The sequence below is a fragment of the Palaemon carinicauda genome, chromosome 27 (genome assembly GCF_036898095.1).
Source record: "Palaemon carinicauda isolate YSFRI2023 chromosome 27, ASM3689809v2, whole genome shotgun sequence".
NCBI lineage: Eukaryota > Metazoa > Arthropoda > Malacostraca > Decapoda > Palaemonidae > Palaemon > Palaemon carinicauda.
In genome coordinates, this window is record NC_090751.1 from 26,137,741 (window position 1) to 26,147,740 (window position 10,000).

Sequence of the window (10,000 nt, forward strand, 5' to 3'; positions counted from 1 at the left end):
AAGGCACTAAAAGAGAGGTGAGGTGATTTCAAGTGAAGTTCATTTTGCCTACACATATACCGAATAGTCTGGCCTATTCTTTACAGATTCTCTTCTGTCCTCATAAACCTGACAACACTGAGATTACCAAACACTTGTTCTTCGCTCAAGTGGTTAACTACTGCACTGAAATTGTTCGGTAGCTACTTTTCTCTTGGTAAGGGTAGAAGAGACTCATTAGCTATGGCAAGCAGCTTTTCTAGGAGAAGGACACTCCAAAATCAGACCATTGTTCTCTAGTCTTGGGTAGTGCCATAGCCTCTGTACCATGGTCTTTCACTGTCTTGGGTTAGAGTTCTCTTGCTTGGGGGCACACTCGGGAACACCATTCTATTTTATTTGCTGTTACTGTTCTAAAAGTATTTTATCTTTCATTGTTTCCTTACCCCTTTGGGCTATTTTCCCTGGTGGAGCCCTTGTGCTTATAGCATCCTGCTTTTTATCCAGGGTTGTAGCTTAGCAAGTGGACCAAATGACTCCTCCAATATATATTTTTCTGAAATATATTGTCGTGACTGCGTTATTAATTAGTTTTCTTCCCACAAAGGAAAAACCCTTGAAAGCTAAAGAATTCTTCAGTTTTGTAGATATATAATAGGAAAAAACATTTATTATTATTATTATTATTATTATTATTATTATTATTATTATCATTTTCCTAGTATATGAAATGAGCTAGTCTCACCTTCGACATAATAGTGTCACCGGACTTTCGGATTTCATTGTACAGATGGTCACAGGAATTTATGGTACACCTTCCCCTGAAGAAATTCACCCTGCCTCACCCTTACTCCGTGGCGGGTAACCAACAAGCTATTGTAAGGGGTATTTGGCAGAGATTGTGGGCGGGGCTGAACACAGGTGTACTAATTCATTTATTTAGCATAATAATAATAATAATAATAATAATAATAATAATAATAAGAAGAAGAAGAAGAAGAAGAAGAAAAACTGTAGTCTATTATTTCTTACCGTTTCAGAAGAGTTCAATGCATCTCATTAAAAGAAAATGTGTGATAGCAAATGCTTGAGAGGTACTACAAATGAGAAGGTATTGGGAAGTAGGAATTTTTTTTGTCATGGTTTTCAATCTGTCTTAAAAATCTTAGTCATGTACTGATCCCTGTTTTTTAAGTGTTGACTGTATTAGCAACCAACAGGTGGTTCGTACTCAACGAGCCATATACTTTATGGCGTAACGGATTTCACATAATGGAGTGAGGAATCTGCTAGGGGCGGAAGATCGAGAAAACTAAGATGCTACAAGCTCAAGGGCTCCAACAGGGAAAATTAGCCCAGTGAGGAAAGGAAATAGATAAATGAAATGAGAAGGAATGAACTAAATACTTAAATGAAATGTTTTAAAAGCAGATAGTGAGATAAGATGAAGGATATGGATAGGAGAGATTTGGTGGTAGAGGATGCCTTTGATAGAAGGCATTGGAGAGAGCGCATCGGGCAACTGACCCTTAAATGTAGGGATAACGGTGGGGAAGAAGTTATATAAACATTAGACTTAAGCAGCATGCTATGCCAGCGGTATGGGCTATGTCTAGGACACGGTCCAGATATACAGACCTTGGTCTAGGAGCTGAGAATTGAAACAGTCCGGCTATAGGTCTATTAAATCAAAGGGCTCAATTAAGGGGCTCAGATATATATCCCCAGGAGTAAATCAGCGAAGAAGAAGCAATACACTAAATTCTGATCATAGATACTCAAGTAATTTTACATGACATTTGAGCACAAGTGCTTATCTACATGCGTTCGCACTTGCCACCAACTCCTGTTAGTAACAATTTCTCCTATTGAAACAGGACAACGGCTGTCAATAGAAATGTTGGTGGGAAGAACTCCACAATGCCACATATGAAGCAAGAAAGTAATTAAGTTGAACAACAAATTGGAAGAAAAAGAAGAGGAACTGAAGGTGGAAGTAGTTCTAAAAAAAGGGTGTGCAAATACGGTCACAATAAATACCTTAAAGAAATTAATGACTTTTGCATGAGGGCACCAGTACACTGTGAGGAATATTGACGGCAATAACCATCCCCGACTTGGGGCCTATGACATTTTGTCAAAAAGCTCTCGTCCGGAAAAAAAAAATAAAAAAACCGGAATCAATAGAAGAAGAGGAACCATCGCGCGCCACCCCGTAGGATTCGTTATCCTACCCCTTGGACGAAACACTTGCCCACGGTCGGTTTAGGTCTAGAAAGCAAACGTTTGCCTTGGACTACCGCTAAGTTGCTACCGTTGGGTTTATCGAACAGTTGCACTGAAGTCTACAAGATTATTACGAACAACCTTTTAGTAGTGAGTAGTTTTTGTATAGCATCATTATATGGAGTTATTTTATGCATCGAAGAGTATCATTGAGAAAGAAATTAACTCACGGTTATCTCTAATGTTATACTTTTATTATGCTCGTTGAAAGACAGGGTTATCCTAGACATCGTTTAACGTCCGTATCATAAAGAATAATCTGATTAACAGCCCAGTAAAAGTTCCATTCCAATTTGCTCAACATAATTTTACCTTAACTGTTTACTTGGCCACGGGAAAAACCTAACCACCGCTGCCACCTGTACCAAATCGTCCTTATTCATTGACTGACATTGAAGATTGGAATTTGTGTTTACGACTTTGAAACACTAATTTAAACTGATTTGATAACTGCATTGTTTACTGCCATGTAGGAAATGTGTTTATACTACAATGTAGACTAACATGTCAGTGTTTAGTGGGGCTGATTAAATCTACGAAAACATCACGGTTTTAACTATCGTTACATAGTATTCGGAAATAAGATCACGACTTCAAATGCATTGATCACAGTGAGTAGTTGAGTCACATTTTATTATACTTGCCAGTTTTAGTGTAATGACGTGGCCCAGATTTTTTTTTTCGTTTTTTTATGGTAGGAGAAAAGTCGAAATTTATTTTGGGCGCTGTAAACAAGTTATCTTAAAAGAGTAGGTTGAGCATTCGTTGTCCTATAAATGAAAAATATTTGACGTTCACCTTGACATGAAAGGATGTAGAATTTGATAATGGTTGAGAATCTTAGTACGAGCTAATTGGTGGTGACGATTGTTGACTCACATATCAGACAGTTATCGCTTTTGCTCCCGTTAGTACCATGGAGCAATGGCTTCTAAATGATCACACACTCTAAGAAACTCAGGCTTGTTTTAATTGCTTATAATTTGTATCAGTGATGTAATGACGTTTGTATGTTTTTTTTTTTCTGTGATAATAAAAACTGAAGCAGATGAGGTTAGGCACACGGAACCACAACTTTAGCTCTTCACGCACGAATGTAACCGGGACTTTTGGACTGTACTGTAGTACTGTATTGTTTTTCTCTTGGGAGCCTTCTCCGTTAGCCTTAACTGTTTCGTACTGAGGTAAAATAATGATTAAACTCGCATACACACCTATATGCATGCGTGTGTATATATATATATATATATATATATATATATATATATATATATATATATATATATATATATATATATATATATATATATATATATATATATATAAAACTGAGTTCCAGTTAGATTTCCGGATAAGACGAAAACTGCATTTACGTTTTCTCTCTCTAATATTTGGTGCAGTGTACAGCAGACACCTGTTTCGAACCTGCCCCCCATTTTCTTGCGTAAATATTGAAAATGAATATATGGCATGACGGTGAAAATTTAAAACACGAAAGCTAAAAATGAACGTTTTCATTTAACAATACTTGTTAGTTTAGGAGTAAACCATTTTTTTTTCTTTTTTAATATTCAAATGTATACTGAAGAGTAATTCCATCGATCAGCCAACGTAGTTCTGCCGAAGTAGAAAAAAAAGAGCATTAACAACATTAAAATAATGTTATATATAAAGTAAAAAGACTTATGTCAGCCTGTTCAACATGAAAATTGATGCAAGTTTGAACTTTTTAAAGTTCCACTGATTCAACTACTCGATTAGGAAGATTATTCCACAGCTTGGTCACAGCTGGAATAAAATATCTAGAATAGTGTGTACTAATGAGACTCATGATGAAGGCATGACTATTACAATTAACTGCATGCCTAGTATTACGAGCAGGATGATACTTTGCGGGAAGATCTGAAGTTAAAGGATGATCAGAATTATGAAAAATCTTATGCAACTTGCATAACGAACTACTGTAATTGAACGACGGTACCAGAGATTAATATTTAGGTCGGGAATAATAATTATAATAGACCGTAAGTTCCTGTCCAACAAATTAAGATGAGAATGAGTAGCTGAAGACCAGACAGGATAATAATACTGGAAACAAGGTAGAATGAAAAATTAAAACACTTCAGAATATATTGATTACCGAAAACACACTTTCTCAATAAGCCAATTTTATTGTGCAATTTAAGAAGAGACAGGCCTAATGTGTTTCTCAAAAGTAAATTTGCTGTCAAGAGTTACATCTATAATTTTAGAAAGTCATACATAGTTAAAGAAAAATTACCAATGCTAGATCCGGATGTTGAGGAGCCACTGTCCTTAACCTACTTACAATCATACTCTGAGTTTTGTTAGGAATCAAGTTCATGCCCCATAATTTGCACCATGCACTAATCTTAGCTAGATCTCTATTAAGAGATTTGGCCACTCAGTAACTACATTCAAGAGATGAAATTGATGCAAAGAGAGTACCATCAGCTGTATATGCAACGAGCTTATTCTCTAGGCCAAACCACGTCATGTGTATATACTGTGAAAAGTAATAGGCAAAGAACACTGCCCTAGAGAACACCAGATATCACATTCCTAAACTACTCACTATGGTGCCCATCAGTTAGTTTTTGCGATCTATTACTTGAAAATTCAACGATGAACCTAAGAAAAGATCCACCTACTCCCAACTGTTTGAGTTTGAAAACAAGGGCCTCATGATTAACACGGTCAAAGGCAGCACTAAAATCAAGGTCAATCATACGAAATTCCTGTCCATAATAAGAGGAAGTCTGTACAGAATTGGAGATTGTAAGAAAGGATTCACATGTTACAAGGCCGTATTAGAGCCGTCAGAGTACTCCGTTAACTAACCAAGTTGCGTTCTAAAACTCTATTAATCCTGTAATGGCCTCGAGTCAAAAGATTACCCGGCCGGAGTTGCAGTTTGTCTGTGTGTGAACCAACGAAACCAACATCTCTCTCTCTCTCCCCCGCCCCTTCCCAACCCCCCCCCCCTCTCTCTCTCTCTCTCTCTCTCTCTCTCTCTCTCTCTCTCTCTCTCTCTCTCTCTCTCTCTCTCTCTCTCTCTCTCTCTGGAAGGGTGACGGCTTCTCCAATGCTTCGTCCTCAGTAGCACAGTCTATACTACAGCAGGTGCTCTGTAGTATAAGCGTTGTCGTTCTTGCCGGGTTGAAAGATGACAGGTTGTTGAAGATTGTTTGATAATCTAACAGTTGTTGGCGCTTGGTATTCTTGAATTGCGATTGTCAAGATTGCTCCACCTGCAGGAAGAAAGATGATTTAGGATTCTCCTGCCTTCGGGAAGCTGAATTCAAGGATCTTTTTACCTCCAGGAAGGAAGTTCAGGTAAAACTTCCATCGTCTTCCGGGGGAAGTTGATGAAAGATCGCTTGAAGGAAACTTAATTCATAACTTCCCTAACTGTACCAAGTAAGTTTCAACTCGAATAAAGTTTTGAGTAATGTGATATATAAAGTGAATAGCTTTTTAAACTGCAACTGACTGTCTAATTGAAAATAAAAGTACACAAAACGAAAGGTGCACCTTACGATACAAAGTACACATGGCAAAATGGTACACATGACGAAATATACACACGACGAAAAGTACACATGAAGTGTGTTTTATTACACAATTGCATATTTCTCTTTGGTTTTCATTTTTTTTTTTTCGTGAATAGAAACTGAGTGGAAGACCATTATGAGAGTAATATAACTATTTTCCTCTGAAAAAAAAGATATCGAGAAAAAAATTGATTCATTAAATCACTGGAAATCGAAAGTCGGCTCACTTTGCGGTAAAACGAATAACGAGACGATGAAACCATTTTCGATTATTACCAAAATTAGACAAAATTTTGAGGAATGAGAGATAGCTTGTGAACGTATTTCATGATTGTTTTTTAGATAACTAGTCCTCTTAGGAAATTCATGGTAATTCCAATATTCTTTGCCTCCTTGGTGTTCCATCAATACATTCTTTCACCTTTTTTTTTTTTTTTTTTTTTTTTTTTGTGCTTAGGATTCTTCTCTATGAAAGAAATTATGATTTTATCTCCTATCTGAAAATAAAAAGGATTATTTAGTAACAGACAGTTTTTATTAAACAATTGTTTTGAGTCGTGATAATTTTACTTGTGAAACCGGATTTTATCTAATATACATGGTAAATTAACTGCAGAAATGTGATTTAATTAGAGAAACATGTTAGTTAATTTGAATATCATGACTTTATTAAAGAGACGTGATTTTGAGATATGTGACAAATTAATTTGAGGAACATGGCAATAATTTTTTTTTGTTGAGAGAGAGAGAGAGAGAGAGAGAGAGAGAGAGAGAGAGAGAGAGAGAGAGAGAGAGAGAGAGAGAGAGAGAGAGAGAGAGATGACAAATTTATTTAAAAATCATGACATTTTGATTGAGCGATATAATTTTGTTTTAGAAACTGACCGAATTTGATGAACATGATATTTTTATTTGATAAATCAGTCATTTGATTTTAGAAAGATGTTATTCTATAAAAAAAAAATTAAATTTAGGACTTGCCTATTCCATTTGTGAAACATTTTATTTCAAAGAACAATTTTATATGAAAGACATATAATCTAATTTGAGAGATCTGGCGTTTTTATTTGAGAAATATATTTAATTTTGGAGTGAAAATGTTTATTAAAGAAACAATACTTAATTTAATTTGGGATATGATATTTTATTTGAGAGACGTAATATTTGATTTAAGGCATGATGTTTTATTCAAGAATAGATATAGAATTTGAGACAAAATTCTATTTGAGAAAAATTATATTTAATTTGAAATCAATTGAATTATTATTTGAGAAACATTTCATTTAAATTGAAATGAATAAAAATTTTATGTGAAAAATGTGACATTGAATTTATTAATTGATTGAATTTTTATTTAAAAAACACAATACTTAATTTCAAATAATTAAAATTTTTATTTAAGAAACATTACTATATTACTCGAGACATGACATTTAATTTGAGACACAGGACAGTTTTATTTTGAGAAAAATGTCAAAAACTGGCCGTATGAGATAACATATCGTTTTATTCTTATTTTCAGTTACCTTTCGAAAGGTGTATCGATTAAGCAAATTGATAATGGATTAATCATTTATTATTATTATTATTATTATTAACTGCTAAGCTACAACCCTAGTTGGGAAAGCAGGATGCTATAAGCCCAGTGGCTCCAACAGGGAAAATAGCCCAGTGAGGAAAGGAAACAAGAAAAAATAAATTTTTTAAGAAGAGTAATAACATTAAAATAAATATTTCCTATATAAACTACAGAAACGTGAACAAAACAAGAGGAAGAGAAACAAGACAGAACAGGGTGTCCGAGTGTACCCTCAAGCAAGAAAACTCTAACCCAAGGAAGTGGAAGACCATGGTACAGAGACTATGGCACTACCCAAGACAAGAGAACATTGGATTGATTTTGGAGTATCCTTCTCCTAGAAGAGATGCTTACCACAGCTAAAATTAATGAAATGAGGATACATTTAAAAAAAAACAGGTCAAAGGGTTACGAAATTGTATAGAGAAACTCCCGAAGTCATGAAATGTAGTTTTGTCTCCTGCGGTTTACTGTGCGCCAAATGTCAACGGATTAACTTGACTCACTGTTGTGTGTTATTCTTATGTCATGGTATATAATGATCGTCGTTTTCATGTCTAACGGTTTCGTATTAGGGGACACACACATGTATATATATATATATATATATATATATATATATATATATATATATATATATATATATATATATATATATATATATATATATATATATATATAACATGAGTGTGCGGATCTATCTATCTATCTACCATGGCACTCCCCCAATTTTGTGGGTACCCGACATAAAAGAATACCCAAAAGATATTTTACTTCCCTTTGTGTGCGTGTGTATATATATATATATATATATATATATATATATATATATATATATATATATATATATATATTATATATATATATATGTGTGTGTATGTGTGTGTGTGTATACACACATATATATATATATATATATATATATATATATATATATATATATATATATATATATATATATATATATACAGGCTATGTATGTGTTTGCTTCTAGAGATGTTCAATATCAATTGCAAATATATAAGTAGTAGGTTGGCCTGGACACCAGCCTCTCGTTGAAATACTTCGTTACATTGGATCATTCTCTCTGATTACGGCTCATTTTTCCTTTGCCTACATATACACCGATTAGTCTGGCTTATTCTTTCCCCATTCTCCTCCGTCCCCATACACCTGTCAACACTGGTATTACAATACTTCTTCGCTCAAGGGGTTAATTACTGCACTGTAATTGTTCTTTGGCTACTTTCCTTTTGGTGAGGGTAGAAGAGAATCTTTAACTAAGGTGAGCAGCTCTTCTAGGAGAAGGACACTCCAAAATTAAACCAATGTTCTCTAGTGTTGGTAGTGCCATAGTCTCTGTACCATGGTCTTCCACTGTCTTGGGTTAGAGTTTTCTTGTTTGAGGGTACACTCAGGCACACTATTCTTATTTGTCTTCCTCTTGGTTTCTAGTTTATATATGAAAGAGTTATCTTTATGTAGTTACTGTTCTTGAAATATTTTATATAAAGAATAATAATGATAATAATAATAATAATAATAATAATAATAATAATAATAATAATAATAATAATGTTCATTACTTTTCCTATAGTTTATTTATTTGCTTATTTCCTTTCCTCCTGTTGTAGCCCTTGGGCTCATAGCATCCTTCTTTTCCAACTAGTGTTGTAGCTTAGCAAGTAATAATAATAATAATAATAATAATAATAATAATAATAATAATAATAATAATAATAATAATAATAATAATAATATGAGGTGTCTCAAGTAAATGTATACCTTTAGCGTTAAACGAACAGCTTTCAGAGCTAACTTATCGTTCCCACCAATGATTACAAAATCATAACGGGAGTAGGGAATAATCTCTTAGAATGGTATGACTGGAAATGAATCATTCTGCGTCGCGCATGAACAAAATGAGATTTTTTTCCCCTGAAAGACTCAACTAAATATCAGGTTGATATTTTCTATAATCACTCTCGTCACTGTATGCGATTTAGATCCGCCTCCGCCAGCGGAGCGGCACCGCTCTTGCAATTTGACTTTTAAACCTAATGGAGTCTTTCACATTATAGCGGCGCGGATTTTTTGCCGTCGCGGTACCTCTTTGCATTAGCGGTGTCCCACTTAATTGTCTAACTCCATATGGCTGCTTTAAAGTTTTCATGCCCGCTAAATTCTTCGTCCCCTAAAATACTTAAGACGCTTATGGTTCCTGAAAACCAGGCAATAGTTTAGGGTGGGGTACAGGAAAGAAATTTTGGTCAAAATATCTCTAGTAAGGTTTATTTCTGAAGTGGTCGAATCACAGTCTTTCCCATGCGCGAAAATGTCCTTCAATTGTTATTTAAGACAGTTTAAATTATTAGAAAAATCATTATCAACCTTCTTTAGTTTTCCAATTATTAGAAAAATTATTATCATCCTTCTTTAGTTTTCCAAAGAGAGAAGCATATGTGCCATACATGTCTCTTTGGGCATTGGATTCTTGATCGTCTCTTTCATAATAGATAAAGGTACAACAGGTCTTAAGCATCTTGTGGCACGCTACATATTGTTTTCAATATTTAAAAAG

General features: G+C 34.4%; 1 protein-coding gene across 4 annotated transcripts in view; it reads left to right on the forward strand.

The window, feature by feature from the left end:
* Positions 1 to 2,215: 2,215 nt before the first annotated feature.
* The window catches only part of LOC137621138 (uncharacterized), a 21,017-nt gene continuing 13,232 nt past the window's right edge, over positions 2,216 to 10,000 (forward strand). Inside the window, exon 1 of one of the 4 annotated variants that reach the window (XM_068351568.1) lies at positions 2,216 to 2,355. The gene's annotated coding sequence lies outside the window, so the exon portion shown is untranslated. Of the gene's footprint in view, positions 2,356 to 5,406; positions 5,707 to 10,000 lie in introns of those variants that run through there. The other 3 variants (XM_068351569.1, XM_068351571.1, XM_068351570.1) reach the window with 3 other exon arrangements.